The sequence below is a fragment of the Pleurodeles waltl genome, chromosome 4_2, assembly GCF_031143425.1.
Source record: "Pleurodeles waltl isolate 20211129_DDA chromosome 4_2, aPleWal1.hap1.20221129, whole genome shotgun sequence".
Lineage (NCBI taxonomy): Eukaryota > Metazoa > Chordata > Amphibia > Caudata > Salamandridae > Pleurodeles > Pleurodeles waltl.
The window spans coordinates 490745388-490764046 of record NC_090443.1 but is presented as its reverse complement, the minus strand read 5'-3'; positions in this window follow the sequence as shown (position 1 = coordinate 490764046).

The following is an 18659-nucleotide window of genomic DNA, read 5'->3' as shown; positions in this document are numbered from 1 at the left end:
GGGGTGACTTGCGGAGCTCGGACCAGGTTCTGTTACCCAGAATCCTTTGCAAACCTCAAAATTTGGCTAAAAAAACACATGTTCCTCACATTTCTGTGGCAGAAAGTTCTGGAATCTGAGAGGAGCTACAAATTTCCTTCCACCCAGCGTTCCCCCAAGTCTCCCGATAAAAATGATACCTCACTTGCGTGGGTAGGCCTAGCGCCGGCGACAGGAAACACCCCAAAGCGCAACGTGGACACATCCTAAATTTTGGAAAAAAACAGAGGTGTTTTTTGCGAAGTGCCTACCTGTAGATTTTGGCCTCTAGCTCAGCCGGCACCTAGGGAAACCTACCAAACCTGTGCATTTCTGAAAACTAGAGACCTAGGGGAATCCAAGGAGGGGTGACTTGCGGGGCTCGGACCAGGTTCTGTTACCCAGAATCCTTTGCAAACCTCAAAATTTGGCTAAAAAAACACATGTTCCTCACATTTCTGTGGCAGAAAGTTCTGGAATCTGAGAGGAGCTACAAATTTCCTTCCACCCAGCGTTCCCCCAAGTCTCCCGATAAAAATGATACCTCACTTGCGTGGGTAGGCCTAGCGCCGGCGACAGGAAACACCCCAAAGCGCAACGTGGACACATCCTAAATTTTGGAAAAAAACAGAGGTGTTTTTTGCGAAGTGCCTACCTGTAGATTTTGGCCTCTAGCTCAGCCGGCACCTAGGGAAACCTACCAAACCTGTGCATTTCTGAAAACTAGAGACCTAGGGGAATCCAAGGAGGGGTGACTTGCGGGGCTCGGACCAGGTTCTGTTACCCAGAATCCTTTGCAAACCTCAAAATTTGGCTAAAAAAACACATGTTCCTCACATTTCTGTGGCAGAAAGTTCTGGAATCTGAGAGGAGCTACAAATTTCCTTCCACCCAGCGTTCCCCCAAGTCTCCCGATAAAAATGATACCTCACTTGCGTGGGTAGGCCTAGCGCCGGCGACAGGAAACACCCCAAAGCGCAACGTGGACACATCCTAAATTTTGGAAAAAAACAGAGGTGTTTTTTGCGAAGTGCCTACCTGTAGATTTTGGCCTCTAGCTCAGCCGGCACCTAGGGAAACCTACCAAACCTGTGCATTTCTGAAAACTAGAGACCTAGGGGAATCCAAGGAGGGGTGACTTGCGGGGCTCGGACCAGGTTCTGTTACCCAGAATCCTTTGCAAACCTCAAAATTTGGCTAAAAAAACACATGTTCCTCACATTTCTGTGGCAGAAAGTTCTGGAATCTGAGAGGAGCTACAAATTTCCTTCCACCCAGCGTTCCCACAAGTCTCCCGATAAAAATGATACCTCACTTGCATGGGTAGGCCTAGCGCCGGCGACAGGAAACACCCCAAAGCGCAACGCGGACACATCCTAAATTTTGGAAAAAAACAGAGGTGTTTTTTGCGAAGTGCCTACCTGTAGATTTTGGCCTCTAGCTCAGCCGGAACCTAGGGAAACCTACCAAACCTGTGCATTTCTGATAACTAGAGACCTAGGGGAATCCAAGGAGGGGTGACTTGCGGGGCTCGGACCAGGTTCTGTTACCCAGAATCCTTTGCAAACCTCAAAATTTGGCTAAAAAAACACATGTTCCTCACATTTCTGTGGCAGAAAGTTCTGGAATCTGAGAGGAGCTACAAATTTCCTTCCACCCAGCGTTCCCACAAGTCTCACAGGAAACACCCCAAAGCGCAACGCGGACATATCCTAAATTTTGGAAAAAAACAGAGGTGTTTTTTGCGAAGTGCCTACCTGTAGATTTTGGCCTCTAGCTCAGCCGGCACCTAGGGAAACCTACCAAACCTGTGCATTTCTGAAAACTAGAGACCTAGGGGAATCCAAGGAGGGGTGACTTGCGGGGCTCGGACCAGGTTCTGTTACCCAGAATCCTTTGCAAACCTCAAAATGTGGCTCAAAAAACATGTTCCTCACATTTATGTGGCAGAAAGTTCTGGAATCTGAGAGGAGCTACAAATTTCCTTCCACCCAGCGTTCCCCCAAGTCTCCCGATAAAAATGATACCTCACTTGCGTGGGTAGGCCTAGCGCCGGCGACAGGAAACACCCCAAAGCGCAACGTGGACACATCCTAAATTTTGGAAAAAAACAGAGGTGTTTTTTGCGAAGTGCCTACCTGTAGATTTTGGCCTCTAGCTCAGCCGGCACCTAGGGAAACCTACCAAACCTGTGCATTTCTGAAAACTAGAGACCTAGGGGAATCCAAGGAGGGGTGACTTGCGGAGCTCGGACCAGGTTCTGTTACCCAGAATCCTTTGCAAACCTCAAAATTTGGCTAAAAAAACACATGTTCCTCACATTTCTGTGGCAGAAAGTTCTGGAATCTGAGAGGAGCTACAAATTTCCTTCCACCCAGCGTTCCCCCAAGTCTCCCGATAAAAATGATACCTCACTTGCGTGGGTAGGCCTAGCGCCGGCGACAGGAAACACCCCAAAGCGCAACGTGGACACATCCTAAATTTTGGAAAAAAACAGAGGTGTTTTTTGCGAAGTGCCTACCTGTAGATTTTGGCCTCTAGCTCAGCCGGCACCTAGGGAAACCTACCAAACCTGTGCATTTCTGAAAACTAGAGACCTAGGGGAATCCAAGGAGGGGTGACTTGCGGGGCTCGGACCAGGTTCTGTTACCCAGAATCCTTTGCAAACCTCAAAATTTGGCTAAAAAAACACATGTTCCTCACATTTCTGTGGCAGAAAGTTCTGGAATCTGAGAGGAGCTACAAATTTCCTTCCACCCAGCGTTCCCCCAAGTCTCCCGATAAAAATGATACCTCACTTGCGTGGGTAGGCCTAGCGCCGGCGACAGGAAACACCCCAAAGCGCAACGTGGACACATCCTAAATTTTGGAAAAAAACAGAGGTGTTTTTTGCGAAGTGCCTACCTGTAGATTTTGGCCTCTAGCTCAGCCGGCACCTAGGGAAACCTACCAAACCTGTGCATTTCTGAAAACTAGAGACCTAGGGGAATCCAAGGAGGGGTGACTTGCGGGGCTCGGACCAGGTTCTGTTACCCAGAATCCTTTGCAAACCTCAAAATTTGGCTAAAAAAACACATGTTCCTCACATTTCTGTGGCAGAAAGTTCTGGAATCTGAGAGGAGCTACAAATTTCCTTCCACCCAGCGTTCCCCCAAGTCTCCCGATAGAAATGATACCTCACTTGCGTGGGTAGGCCTAGCGCCGGCGACAGGAAACACCCCAAAGCGCAACGCGGACACATCCTAAATTTTGGAAAAAAACAGAGGTGTTTTTTGCGAAGTGCCTACCTGTAGATTTTGGCCTCTAGCTCAGCCGGAACCTAGGGAAACCTACCAAACCTGTGCATTTCTGAAAACTAGAGACCTAGGGGAATCCAAGGAGGGGTGACTTGCGGGGCTCGGACCAGGTTCTGTTACCCAGAATCCTTTGCAAACCTCAAAATTTGGCTAAAAAAACACATGTTCCTCACATTTCTGTGGCAGAAAGTTCTGGAATCTGAGAGGAGCTACAAATTTCCTTCCACCCAGCGTTCCCCCAAGTCTCCCGATAAAAATGATACCTCACTTGCGTGGGTAGGCCTAGCGCCGGCGACAGGAAACACCCCAAAGCGCAACGCGGACACATCCTAAATTTTGGAAAAAAACAGAGGTGTTTTTTGGGAAGTGCCTACCTGTAGATTTTGGCCTCTAGCTCAGCCGGCACCTAGGGAAACCTACCAAACCTGTGCATTTCTGAAAACTAGAGACCTAGGGGAATCCAAGGAGGGGTGACTTGCGGGGCTCGGACCAGGTTCTGTTACCCAGAATCCTTTGCAAACCTCAAAATTTGGCTAAAAAAACACATGTTCCTCACATTTCTGTGGCAGAAAGTTCTGGAATCTGAGAGGAGCTACAAATTTCCTTCCACCCAGCGTTCCCCCAAGTCTCCCGATAAAAATGATACCTCACTTGCGTGGGTAGGCCTAGCGCCGGCGACAGGAAACACCCCAAAGAGCAACGTGGACACATCCTAAATTTTGGAAAAAAACAGAGGTGTTTTTTGCGAAGTGCCTACCTGTAGATTTTGGCCTCTAGCTCAGCCGGCACCTAGGGAAACCTACCAAACCTGTGCATTTCTGAAAACTAGAGACCTAGGGGAATCCAAGGAGGGGTGACTTGCGGGGCTCGGACCAGGTTCTGTTACCCAGAATCCTTTGCAAACCTCAAAATTTGGCTAAAAAAACAAATGTTCCTCACATTTCTGTGGCAGAAAGTTCTGGAATCTGAGAGGAGCTACAAATTTCCTTCCACCCAGCGTTCCCCCAAGTCTCCCGATAAAAATGATACCTCACTTGCGTGGGTAGGCCTAGCGCCGGCGACAGGAAACACCCCAAAGCGCAACGTGGACACATCCTAAATTTTGGAAAAAAACAGAGGTGTTTTTTGCGAAGTGCCTACCTGTAGATTTTGGCCTCTAGCTCAGCCGGTACCTAGGGAAACCTACCAAACCTGTGCATTTCTGAAAACTAGAGACCTAGGGGAATCCAAGGAGGGGTGACTTGCGGGGCTCGGACCAGGTTCTGTTACCCAGAATCCTTTGCAAACCTCAAAATTTGGCTAAAAAAACACATGTTCCTCACATTTCTGTGGCAGAAAGTTCTGGAATCTGAGAGGAGCTACAAATTTCCTTCCACCCAGCGTTCCCCCAAGTCTCCCGATAAAAATGATACCTCACTTGCGTGGGTAGGCCTAGCGCCGGCGACAGGAAACACCCCAAAGCGCAACGTGGACACATCCTAAATTTTGGAAAAAAACAGAGGTGTTTTTTGGGAAGTGCCTACCTGTAGATTTTGGCCTCTAGCTCAGCCGGCACCTAGGGAAACCTACCAAACCTGTGCATTTCTGAAACCTAGAGACCTAGGGGAATCCAAGGAGGGGTGACTTGCGGGGCTCGGACCAGGTTCTGTTACCCAGAATCCTTTGCAAACCTCAAAATTTGGCTAAAAAAACACATGTTCCTCAAATTTCTGTGGCAGAAAGTTCTGGAATCTGAGAGGAGCTACAAATTTCCTTCCACCCAGCGTTCCCCCAAGTCTCCCGATAAAAATGATACCTCACTTGCGTGGGTAGGCCTAGCGCTGGCGACAGGAAACACCCCAAAGCGCAACGTGGACACATCCTAAATTTTGGAAAAAAACAGAGGTGTTTTTTGCGAAGTGCCTACCTGTAGATTTTGGCCTCTAGCTCAGCCGGCACCTAGGGAAACCTACCAAACCTGTGCATTTCTGGAAACTAGAGACCTAGGGGAATCCAAGGAGGGGTGACTTGCGGGGCTCGGACCAGGTTCTGTTACCCAGAATCCTTTGCAAACCTCAAAATTTGGCTAAAAAAACACATGTTCCTCACATTTCTGTGGCAGAAAGTTCTGGAATCTGAGAGGAGCTACAAATTTCCTTCCACCCAGCGTTCCCCCAAGTCTCCCGATAAAAATGATACCTCACTTGCGTGGGTAGGCCTAGCGCCGGCGACAGGAAACACCCCAAAGCGCAACGTGGACACATCCTAAATTTTGGAAAAAAACAGAGGTGTTTTTTGGGAAGTGCCTACCTGTAGATTTTGGCCTCTAGCTCAGCCGGCACCTAGGGAAACCTACCAAACCTGTGCATTTCTGAAAACTAGAGACCTAGGGGAATCCAAGGAGGGGTGACTTGCGGGGCTCGGACCAGGTTCTGTTACCCAGAATCCTTTGCAAACCTCAAAATTTGGCTAAAAAAACACATGTTCCTCACATTTCTGTGGCAGAAAGTTCTGGAATCTGAGAGGAGCTACAAATTTCCTTCCACCCAGCGTTCCCCCAAGTCTCCCGATAAAAATGATACCTCACTTGCGTGGGTAGGCCTAGCGCCGGCGACAGGAAACACCCCAAAGCGCAACGTGGACACATCCTAAATTTTGGAAAAAAACAGAGGTGTTTTTTGGGAAGTGCCTACCTGTAGATTTTGGCCTCTAGCTCAGCCGGCACCTAGGGAAACCTACCAAACCTGTGCATTTCTGAAACCTAGAGACCTAGGGGAATCCAAGGAGGGGTGACTTGCGGGGCTCGGACCAGGTTCTGTTACCCAGAATCCTTTGCAAACCTCAAAATTTGGCTAAAAAAACACATGTTCCTCAAATTTCTGTGGCAGAAAGTTCTGGAATCTGAGAGGAGCTACAAATTTCCTTCCACCCAGCGTTCCCCCAAGTCTCCCGATAAAAATGATACCTCACTTGCGTGGGTAGGCCTAGCGCCGGCGACAGGAAACACCCCAAAGCGCAACGTGGACACATCCTAAATTTTGGAAAAAAACAGAGGTGTTTTTTGGGAAGTGCCTACCTGTAGATTTTGGCCTCTAGCTCAGCCGGCACCTAGGGAAACCTACCAAACCTGTGCATTTCTGAAACCTAGAGACCTAGGGGAATCCAAGGAGGGGTGACTTGCGGGGCTCGGACCAGGTTCTGTTACCCAGAATCCTTTGCAAACCTCAAAATTTGGCTAAAAAAACACATGTTCCTCAAATTTCTGTGGCAGAAAGTTCTGGAATCTGAGAGGAGCTACAAATTTCCTTCCACCCAGCGTTCCCCCAAGTCTCCCGATAAAAATGATACCTCACTTGCGTGGGTAGGCCTAGCGCTGGCGACAGGAAACACCCCAAAGCGCAACGTGGACACATCCTAAATTTTGGAAAAAAACAGAGGTGTTTTTTGCGAAGTGCCTACCTGTAGATTTTGGCCTCTAGCTCAGCCGGCACCTAGGGAAACCTACCAAACCTGTGCATTTCTGAAAACTAGAGACCTAGGGGAATCCAAGGAGGGGTGACTTGCGGGGCTCGGACCAGGTTCTGTTACCCAGAATCCTTTGCAAACCTCAAAATTTGGCTAAAAAAACACATGTTCCTCACATTTCTGTGGCAGAAAGTTCTGGAATCTGAGAGGAGCTACAAATTTCCTTCCACCCAGCGTTCCCCCAAGTCTCCCGATAAAAATGATACCTCACTTGCGTGGGTAGGCCTAGCGCCGGCGACAGGAAACACCCCAAAGCGCAACGTGGACACATCCTAAATTTTGGAAAAAAACAGAGGTGTTTTTTGCGAAGTGCCTACCTGTAGATTTTGGCCTCTAGCTCAGCCGGCACCTAGGGAAACCTACCAAACCTGTGAATTTCTGAAAACTAGAGACCTGGGGGAATCCAAGGAGGGGTGACTTGAGGGGCTCGGACCAGGTTCTGTTACCCAGAATCCTTTGCAAACCTCAAAATTTGGCTAAAAAAACACATGTTCCTCACATTTCTGTGGCAGAAAGTTCTGGAATCTGAGAGGAGCTACAAGTTTCCTTCCACCCAGCGTTCCCCCAAGTCTCCCGATAAAAATGATACCTCACTTGCGTGGGTAGGCCTAGCGCCTGCGACAGGAAACACCCCAAAGCGCAACGTGGACACATCAAAAATTTTGGGAGAAAACAATGCCTACCTGTGGATTTTGGCCTGTAGCTCACCCGGCGCCTAGGAAAACCTACCAAACCTGTGCATTTCTGAAAACTAGAGACCTAGGGGAATCCAAGGAGGGGTGACTTGCGGGGCTCGGACCAGGTTCTGTTACCCAGAATCCTTTGCAAACCTCAAAATTTGGCTAAAAAAACACATGTTCCTCACATTTCTGTGGCAGAAAGTTCTGGAATCTGATAGGAGCCACAAATTTCCTTCCACCCAGCGTTCCCCGAAGTCTCCCGATAAAAATGATACCTCACTTGTGTGGGTGTGCCAGGTGCCTGCAACAGAATAAGGCCCAAAACCTGAAGGGATAGAAGGGATAGCACAGCAAGTTTATAAGGGCATATTCTTTTATACATCTTTAGACGGACTCTGCTTTGGGGACCCACATAAGTGAGGTGTCATTTTACTTGGGAGACTTAGGGGAAAACTGGGGAGTAGGAATTTTGTGCTGGAGCGGTGATCCTACTAAGAAAAATCAGGAAAATATGCTTTTTTATGCAAATTTTGAGGTTTACAGAGGAGTCTGGGTAAGAAAATGCTGGGGGAGCCACACAAGCCACACCTCCCTAGACTCCTTGGGGTGCCTAGTTTTAAAAAGTTTCTGGGTTTTGTAGGTTTCCCTACATGACGGCCGCACCCAGGACCAAAAACATAGGTGGGCCCTCCCCCCCAAACACAGGTATTTTTGGAATATATCACTTTGATGTGTGCACATACGTCCGTGATGTGCCAAACACTAAAATTGTGAAAAGAAACACACTTAGGTTATGTGAAGAAGACCCCTCACCCACCAACCAAGTTGGTGGCATGCTTCATCATCGGGGTCCCACCCGAGGCACCTAGCGTGTCTCAAGTGTGCTGCGACGCCTGATTACAGCGGAGCAGGTTTTGTCATTTGTACCACACATACTGGTTGGATTTGGCACGAGGGTGAGTGATGGTTCAGTAGATCAAATTTTATTAACAAGAGATTTCACAAAAGTGAAATGCACTGGTAATAACTGAAAGGCAAAAAACTGAACCAATGACTCACAGCTCGTGAGCTGTAAAGCGACGACAAGGCACCAACCGGTTTACAGTCCATTCACACACCTTTCATACATGACATGCACTAGACCATTCACGCCGCCAGCCACGGGCCCAGCACATTACAAGACTCGCATCCACAGACAAGGGCCCATCACTTTCATACGCCCACATGCCTGATACAGCAATCACACCAGCTGATGAGTGTGTGGACTGGCGTTTGGCCGGCACTGCCAGCCAAGCGCCACACCACCAGCCAAGCGCCACCCCACCCACACCACCAGCCAAGCGCCACCCCACACACACCGCCAGCCCAGCGCCACCCCACACACACCGCCAGCCAAGCGCCACCCCACACACACCGCCAGCCAAGCGCCACCCCACACACACCGCCAGCCAAGCGCCACCCCACACACACCGCCAGCCAAGCGCCACCCCACACACACCGCCAGCCAAGCGCCACCACACCCACGCCGCCAGCCAAGCGCCACTCTACACATGCCATCCCCTTTTTTTTGTTTTTAAACAACAAAGAAACCACTAATCATAAATTAGTACAAAACTACAAACACAAAAGCTCTAACTGAATACATGACTAATGCCAACCGTGAAACCGAACATATAAAAATATAAAACACCAGTTTACGCTCACGGAATTTCCCAATAATTCTTCTGTGTGTGGTAGCTCCTGAAACAGCCACCCACACACAGCCCAGGCTTTGAAGGACAATCAGGGCAGTACATCCTAGTCTCCTTCCTGATACCTCTTCGAGCACAGACTCTACATCTCTTAGCAGGAAAGTTTTTTTTGGCCGTGGGAGGAATGTGCTCAGCAAAGTGACGATCTTTCAATCTAGCCACATCCTCCACCACTGCTTCTCTAGGAACTCTTGCCTGTTCCAGCACAACAAGGCTAGCTATGATAGACTCCTGAAATTTCACAAATGTCATCCTTGACTCTGGAGAACTATCCTTAAACACAACAAAAGCATTAAAAGTTGCCAAGTGGAACAAGTGAAGCGCTAATTTCTTATACCACACATAAGACTTACGAGCAGCAGTGTAAGGTTCTAACCTCTGATCTACTCTATCAACACCACCCATGTGCTTATTATAGTCTAAGATGCACACAGGTTTGCGCACTTCGGCAACCTGACCCCAAACAGCCACAGGTGAAGTACTCTCATCATGGATGGTGCTTAGCATGTATACATCCCTCTTGTCTACAAATTTCAGAGCTAGCAGCTCATCATTCCGCAAGGCACTGCACTGTCCCTTCTCAAGTTTTTTACAGACAAGCTCTTTTGGATAGCCTTTCCGATTAGAGCGGATTGTGCCACAAGCAACAGTGTCCACTCTGAACAACTCCTTGAACAACCGAACTCCAGTGTAGAAGTTATCTACATATAAATGGTGACCTTTGTTAAACAGTCGTCTACCAAGTTCCCACACAATTTTCTCACTAACTCCAAAAGTGGGAGGACAACCAGGGGGGTCAATATTGGAATCCCTACCAGTGTAGACCCGGAAATTATAAACATATCCTGTACTACTTTCTGACAGCATATACAATTTAATTCCATACCGTGCCCTCTTGCTAGGAATGTACTGCCTAAAAACCAAACGACCCTTGAACAGGACCAAAGACTCATCTACAGATATTTCTTTCCCTGGAACATAGATCTCTGAAAACCGATCTACCAAATGATCAAGGACAGGTCTAATCTTAAAAAGACGGTCAGAATCAGGATGATCTCGTGGCAAGGCTAAAGCATTATCTACAAAATGCAACATCCGAAGAAGAAGCTCATACCGGTTACGACTCATGATGGCAGGAAATATAGCAGTTGCCATCAAGGGACTAGTAGACCAATATGAACACAGCGACGGCTTCCTTATCAGCCCCATCAAAAAAGTTAAACCCAAGAACTTTTTCAACTCTTCCAGATTTGTGGGAATCCACCGGCTAGCTCTAGAGTGTGGCCTAAGTCTGGCAGCGTTGTCCCTCAAAAACTGCTCTGCATACAAATTAGTCTGCTCAACAATCTCTTCCAAAAATATATCGTCCATAAACAACTCAAAAAAGTTGACGGGCAAAAAGTTTTCCGTATTAACTCGACACCCTGGAAAACCAGTAAACGCAGGCAACTGTGGCTGCTCCATGTTTGGTGCAACCCATGCGTCAGGTCTTCCAATGGGAAGCCTTTCAGCCGCTGGCTCCTGCACCATTGGCACATCACTGTCCTCCTCTAAAACAGGCCCTTCATCAGCACTGAGAGTGGCTTCATCATCAGATGATTCATCTCTGACAGAAAATTCACTTCCAGAATCCTGCACTTCCTCCTCTGCCTCAGATGCAGAGTCAGTCTCATATTCATGGTCAGAAGATGACTCAAAAAGCACACTAACAACCTGCTGAGCGGTCATCCTACGGCTGGCCATGATCCTTCCTACAAAAATTAACTGGACAAATACACCACCAACAACCAGCACTGTGTAAGATAAGTAACAAAGTATAGGTTTATCACTAAGAATTATAAACTCAAAAACTATACTGCTCACTTGCCTGAAAAAGCTTGACTCACCAGCAACTACTCTGCACAGCCACAGCAATCACCAACGATATCCCACTAAAAAGAGAAAAAAAAAAGCAAATTAGACATAAGACAACACAATAATCATTGTGCATAACTCTAAGGACAATTTCACACACAATCCTGCATTCAGTACACCACCTACAAACATGTCATTCATGCATTGCAACAATACTCACTTGGAGTAAATTTATTTACTTACCTAAAACATGCAACTACGCAAACCGCAGGACAACTACTGCCAAAACTGCAACAAGCCACAGCAAAGTCAGCAAAAGCTTTGAACTAAAACAAAAAGGAGAAAAACTGTTATTATCATAAAAGCAAATACTTCGCCAGTTGACAAACACTCCGCCACTAACCATTTTTTCATTTTCCCTTGTGTCTAGTCTTCTCTGCTTGGGGGAAGATGGGCCTAAAAAAAAATAGGCCAATCTACCCCCAAGGGGAGGGGGCAGAAATCGCCCAGATTACATTGCACCCTTTGGGGGGGGGGGGCGACCCTTGCCCAAGGGGCCACACCCCCACACAAAGCACACACACACACATAGTATCCCTGGCGCTATGGGGATTCTGCCCCCCTTGGGGACAGAAAGGCCTAAAAAATAGGCATATCTGCCCCCAAGGGGGGCAGAACTGCCGAAAAAATACATGTGGGCCCCTGGGGGCGACCCTTGCCTAAGGGGCCGCCCCCCAACACAAAAAATAAAAACCAACAATAAAATCCCTGGTGTCTAGTGGCTTTCTGCCCCCCTTGGGGGCAGATCGGCGTAAAAATAGGGCCAATCTGCCCCCAAGGGGGGCAGAAACGACGATAAATACATTGCGCCCCCGGGGGGAGCGACCCTTGCCCAAGGGGCCACCCCCCAACACAAAGCACACATACAAACATATCTTTCTGGCGCTATTGGGATTCTGCCCCCCTTGGGGGCAGAAAGGCCTAAAAAAAATAGGCCTCTCTGCCCCCAAGGGGGGCAGAACTGCTCAAAAATACATGAGGGCCCCTGGGGGCGACCCTTGCCCAAGGGGCCGCCCCCCAACACAAAAAATACAAATCAACAATAAAATCCCTGGTGTCTAGTGGCTTTCTGCCCCCCTTGGGGGCAGATCGGCCTAAAAATAGGGCCAATCTGCCCCCAGGGGGGGCAGAAACGACGTAAAATACATTTGCCCCCAAAGGGGAGCGACCCTTGCCCAAGGGGCCGCCCCCCAACACAAAAAATACAAATCAACAATAAAATCCCTGGTGTCTAGTGGCTTTCTGCCCCCCTTGGGGGCAGATCGGCCTAAAAATAGGGCCAATCTGCCCCCAGGGGGGGCAGAAACGACATAAAATACATGTGCCCCCAAAGGGGAGCGACCCTTGCCCAAGGGGCCGCCCCCCAACACAAAAAAATACAAATCAACAATAAAATCCCTGGTGTCTAGTAGCTTTCTGCCCCCCTTGGGGGCAGATCGGCCTAAAAATAGGGCCAATCTGCCCCCATGGGGGGCAGAAACGACGTAAAATACATGTGCCCCCAAAGGGGAGCGACCCTTGCCCAAGGGGTCGCTCCCCTACACTAGTATGCATTCAAAAGGCAAATCCCTGGTGTCTAGTGGGCATTCCTGCTGCCCGATCGCATCGCGATCGGGCAGCAGGAATGCTCAAAGAGACATCGAGGGAAAGGAAAACCCTTTCCTTTCCCTCGATGCCTCTCTCAGAGCACCCCCACCCCGCACGAAGGTGAAAAACTCACCTTCTCCCTTAGACGCGCTGGAAGCAAATGGCTTCCAGCGCGTCTTTCCCCCTTTCCATGAAATCAGCGCGCGCTGACGTCATAGGGGGTGGGGGGGGGGTGGGCGTGAAAGGGGAAGGGATTCCCCTTTCAGTCCTGGCCTGGGGGTGTTGTCATCCAGAGTGGCATAACTAATATGGTAATATGGATAAACAGAATTTGGAGTACATTAAAGGTTTTGAGTTAAATCCCCTGGCAGAGCCCTTCAAGGCCCTTTACACCAGTATGCCAGGCTGGTGAGGGACATGCAGCTGGGGCCGATCGAGGCTTCTGAATACTGTAGTGGGTGTTTTGGGCAATATGAAAAAAGAGTGCACAGAATTTAAAATGCAATCCGTCGGTCCTTGTCACCCAGGTGGGAGCTGCAAAGCTAGGCAGGCCACGTCACTGATCCCTGCTGCACATGTGCTGGGAAATGCCGCTCTCTTTTCCCAACACTGTTTCCCAGGGCTTGTAAAGCAGATTAGGCATACAAAGTCATTAACGGCTCTCTTTTCCATAATTTAAATGAATCGGAAAGCAACTATGCAACTAGTTTGGTACATTACACGCTTCAGCTCACTCCACCCCAGTCGGCGTGCAGGGCAGCATCACAGCTTGCATGTGTTTACAGTTCCCAGCCGGGTGATGCGGAATTCTGATTCTGCATGTGCTTTTGTTGCTAACCTCAGGAAACCCCCTCTGAGACTCGGATATTAGCATGTTTTTTCCTACATTTTGGGCTCCACTAACTCAGATAGAACCAGTGCCAATCCACATAAGCCAGATCTTACCTCCTCGCTTGTGCTACTGACTTGACCCTTCTTCTCCATGGACTATTACTCAGCTGAAATCTTCAATGAAACGCTTGGAAGGGTGTACATGTGAGTTTTTGTGAATGGGCGGGTGTACATGTGAGTTTTTGTGCATGGGCGGGTGCACATGTGAGTTTTTGTGAATGGGCGGGTGTACATGTGAGCTTTTGTGCATGGGCGGGTGTACATGTGAGTTTTTGTCCATGGGCGAGACTGCCAGGCCCTGGACAGGAAAGCAAGCAGTGTGGAGGTGGTTTATAAGTCCTGCTGCTGAGATGGCGCCCACCACCAAAAATGTGTAGATATTGTTACCATTAACACATCCCACCTCCATCAAAAGGAAACAAGCATTTGCAATGTAATGGGTCTCGCATATTTTGAACATATTCATTGTCATCTTTTGACATCAGAGCCCACAAGCAAAAACTAAAAAATACATGAGTGGAAACTGAGAAAAGACGACTTAACAAAATAAAATAAAGTTAGCTTTAAAAAATAAAGCTTTGCAATTTTGGTTGTCCTACTGGGTACGTTTTTGCAGTCTCAAGCCTGTTTGCGGGGCACTAGAAGTTAGAACAAAATAGTGCCTCGATCACGTCAGGAGCAGCGGGTGTGCACTAATTAAGTTGAAATCAATTAGTGCTTGATCCGTGCTCCACATCAAGAAACAGAAATTATGCCAGACATGCCTTGATGGGTTACGAGGCTGTAAAGAAGAGTGCCACACAAACCAACAAATGGTGAGTGACAGGCGGGCTTCCAAGCCCTTTACTGATCACAACAGCATCTCACATACGAAACGCATGTGCAAGCGCATGCAGTTACAGGCTCAACCCTAAAAAAATTGACTGTGGGTATATACTTTGCAGTGAGAGCAGCACAGACTACGAGTCAGAAATATGTCCTGCAAAACCTACTGCTGTAAATCCTGGTGCTGCTCTGTGAAAAGTGCCAGTGCTCTAAAATAAATCAGTTGCGCCGAAAATAAGGAAGGAGACCTTAGTTCCTACGCACTTGGCACTGTTTTTGCCACCTCTGCTGCCCAGGGTCGCAAAGAGGAAGCCAGGAGTCGCAACCCCTGTCGACCCTTAAATGACATCCATGGACTGAGGAGGAAATAAGCTTTTCTCTCAGATAAAATCAATTATTCCAGAGTTTTCTTAATTACTTCAGCTGGATTTCCCAATCATGTATTCGTTCTGTGAATCTTACTTGAAACTTTTTGTGGGCATTTTTTCTGACTTGCACTTCCCTCCGTTTTGTGGCATGCTTTAGCACTGAAACCGGAAGTGACATCAGAGAAAGACAAGAAGTGCATTCTTATGCCCACAGCTTTTTCATCAGTGCTAGGCAAGCTAATAAAGCTAATAAGCCTGGTGTGAACGTGCTAACGGATATAGTGTTAGCACATTAGAGCACGACGTACAGGAAGGAGTCAGCAGGACTAGACAAAGACCATGAGTGCTGTAAAGTAGTTCTTCCATAAAAGCACCCCAGTAGAAGTAGAAGGGTAAATCAAGCAGCCAATAACATAAGGTGAGATCAATACTCCACTGGGCTAAACTAGGACACGAAGGAGAAGTATCACATCAATGGCTAAAAGTGACTGGTCAAAGAAGGCCAGTGGTTGAAAAGGGCAGGCCCAAAGGCAACTCTTTGTATATTGTTTTTGTAGGCCTGTTTGATAGCTGTGCTTTCACAACCCACACCTAAACATCAACTTTTTCGTTTACCTTCTGCTTTTAACTTTATATCGTTGGTAATCCTCCCTCCTCCATCGTAGCTTCTTAATCGTGGGGAAGAGTTCAAACATCAGCATAAGCTTGATGATAATGGCCTATAATTTGTTTTATATATTGCTTAGTGCATTCATTAGTGCTATATATAACTGGTGGCATTATCACTTTAAATTAATGTAATGGGACCCACATTACAGTCCCTGAGAGAAAGGAAGACCGAGTTGGCTATGACCGAGTTGGCTATGATGTGAGGGTGACATCAAATGCCATGGTATAGTTAATGAGCAATTGAGCCAACTACCCTGCTTTGTCATGGTAAATTGTTTAGCAGAAGGATTTCCTCTGAAGGTGGCCTCTTACTACTAGAAAAAGAATACTAACCAAAAAGGTGCATTCGCCTGAACTTTATACTTGAACCTGATCAAAGTCAGATTGTATAAGGGATCAGACAGTGGCGTTCTCAGAGGTTCAGACTCAGATCTCACCATTGATGAAGACCTCAAAGCACTCTAAGCATGATTTTAAATGTAATTCTCCAGTAAACCTGGAATTAGTGCTGTGAAGACATCACTTCTATGCCATTAAAGAGTGAATCATTTTGAAGACTGCAAATTGTACAACCGTTATAGCCATAATCAGTCCTAAATTGAACAAGTAACGTTGAAGTCTAAACCCCCAAAGGAAATGACAACAGGGGAAAAATTGCTTCTTGTGCTGGTAGATGGTAGAAGCCTGTTTTCATGACTTGCACATTATAAGAAACCAAAGAAAGCAAAGGACAGATTACCATCTGATTTGTAGAAAGAAGCTGGGCTGAGGTCAATGTGAGATGGCCTCTGTTTGGCAGGGGCACTGGTGCCTGCCCATGATCGCAGTTTTGATAGAGTCTCATTTCTGGACAGTCGTGGACCTTCCATCCTTCAAAAACCTTAATCAAGGCTGAAAGAGTCATTTTTAATCTCGAATGACAGAAAGGATCTCAAAAAGAAGTTGGCTGTCATCAATGCAGTTTAAAAAATCGTAGCTGAAAGATTCTTTCGTTTTGACGAAGGCAATGGAAAAATATCAGACCATATGTTGAGGGAGATGTTGGTCCAGATTCTTGGTTTATACTTCGAGATTGCCTGTTTTATGGTCTTCCTGCATTTCATCATCTCCAGTCCAGCTTCGTCCCAGCTCCTGGTCTAGCGCTGTCCACCAGAGATGGTTAGTTTCTTAGCCGTTATTTAGTGGTGTTGTTTCGTACGGCCTTGCAAGTGATACAGCTAGTATAGAAGAGGATACAGACAATATAGTTAGTGAACAAATGTACGCAGGAGTGCAGCTAGTTCTTTAAAGTATAGAACAGGTATGGAGCCGGAGGATTTACTGCTCATGCTTCACTTGATTTACAGTAATGGAGAGTTTAAAGTCAAGCTCTGTAAAATAGGTACATTTACACCAGCAAACACCTGGTTGTCAGTCGTGGACTGAGTCACCATTAATGCTTTCCAGAAGTCGCCATTCTCCCGAATAATCTTCTAGGTGTCTGTAGTTTTATCAGAGTAGGATTCGTCAAAGAAATCCTAGCTCCTGGCGGTGTCATGCTTTGATGGTTATACACACAGGAAGTTCCTTCTGAATTTGCTAGAATTCTTCCATATGGAGGTGGCTTCCTCTATTCACCTTTATTAATAACTTAATAATAATGCTTTTTTATTAGCAGATTTTAAGCTCCAGCTACACAAAGACAGATGAAAAAAACATTTTATTTTTTTTAATGAAAGCTCTCTCGAAACAAGTTAGTACATGAATAGACAAGAGCAGTGTATTTTTTAAAGAAGCCCCCTTTAAAACAACTTACACAAACATCTCTGCAGGGAGCCTATTCTACAGTTGAACGTTTCCGCTTCAGTAACAACCTTTTCTCTGCCAACAATACCAGCTCATTGCTACTAGTACTAGCAGCTGGCATATATTCTTACTTTACCGTGTTCTGGGGGACCAGATTCCTCTAATGTCTTCTTATGTAATACTTTTCAGACTCTATTTCAGCCTCATCTTCTTCTCCTTAAACTTTTGAGTTTATGACATGGATGAATTGATGGTCCAACCACTTCTCCATATACCCTATGAACACGATGTGTTTTTTTTAGTCTAGTCCCAACATCTGAGACATGCACATGACCAGTTCTATAAAGTGACTATTTATTTCTAGTTTTCAGAATCTGCGAAAAGCACATTTACAATTCTGTATTTGCAGTATGTTTTATTTATTTATTCATTTTATTGTCAAAGAGGCGAATGAAAGCTGATGTGATCAGATGAGTCCATCTGACTAATGTGGATGTCAAATCCTGTCTGACCGCTGGAGTCAGTTGTTTCAGAGATCAGGTAACCATAACTCATTCTAACCTTTCTTGCTATTTTGTTCCTGGTATAGGGTTACAGGAAAGCAAATCTGAAAATCCATAACTGCTTCCCGGCAAAGGCAGGATGAGCTGGACATGGCCTTGGGGCTGTGGATAAAGGATTCGTCACTGTTCTGTCTTGTAGCCCAGAGCACCCTGGCACCACGTGCATTATTATTTTGTAATTTGGACAAGCTCAGAATGGTTCCTTCACGGCTGTGGTGCTACGGACGGACGGCTCTCCACATAAAGGATGGACAGTCCCTGAGCCACAAGCCAAGGTGAGTAACCGCATTTCCAAATGTCAGCGGATACCACCAGTTAATCCTCCAGTTCATGACGGTTCATTGGATCACTGGATGGTTTTGTATACTCCGTTTTCTCTTGATACACTTGCATGTACACATTAAGCAGAAGCACTTTTGATTTGGTCCTGATGAAATCTGTGACACCTCTAAGGAGGGTCAATAGGCTGAAACATGTCAACCTTCTACAGACACTAAAGACCGTATTTATAGACCCCTAGAGCCACAGGAGTGTCACGTTTTGTGACGCTCCTGTGGAGCTAAGCACTGCTCTGTATTTACAAGGTGGCATTAAGTCACTTCTGTGGCTTAGTGTCACCTTGTAAATACGGCCCCTGCCCACGCAGCACTGTGCGTGGAAGGGGCGTGCAATTGGTGTTGCTGTGGGCGTGCCACTGCAACACCCATTGCATTTTGACACTGCCTAAAATTTATGAAATCTCGTAAACCTGAGGCAGCGCCAGAATCTAACGCCACCCCCAAGGATGGCGTTAGTAGGGCACAACGAG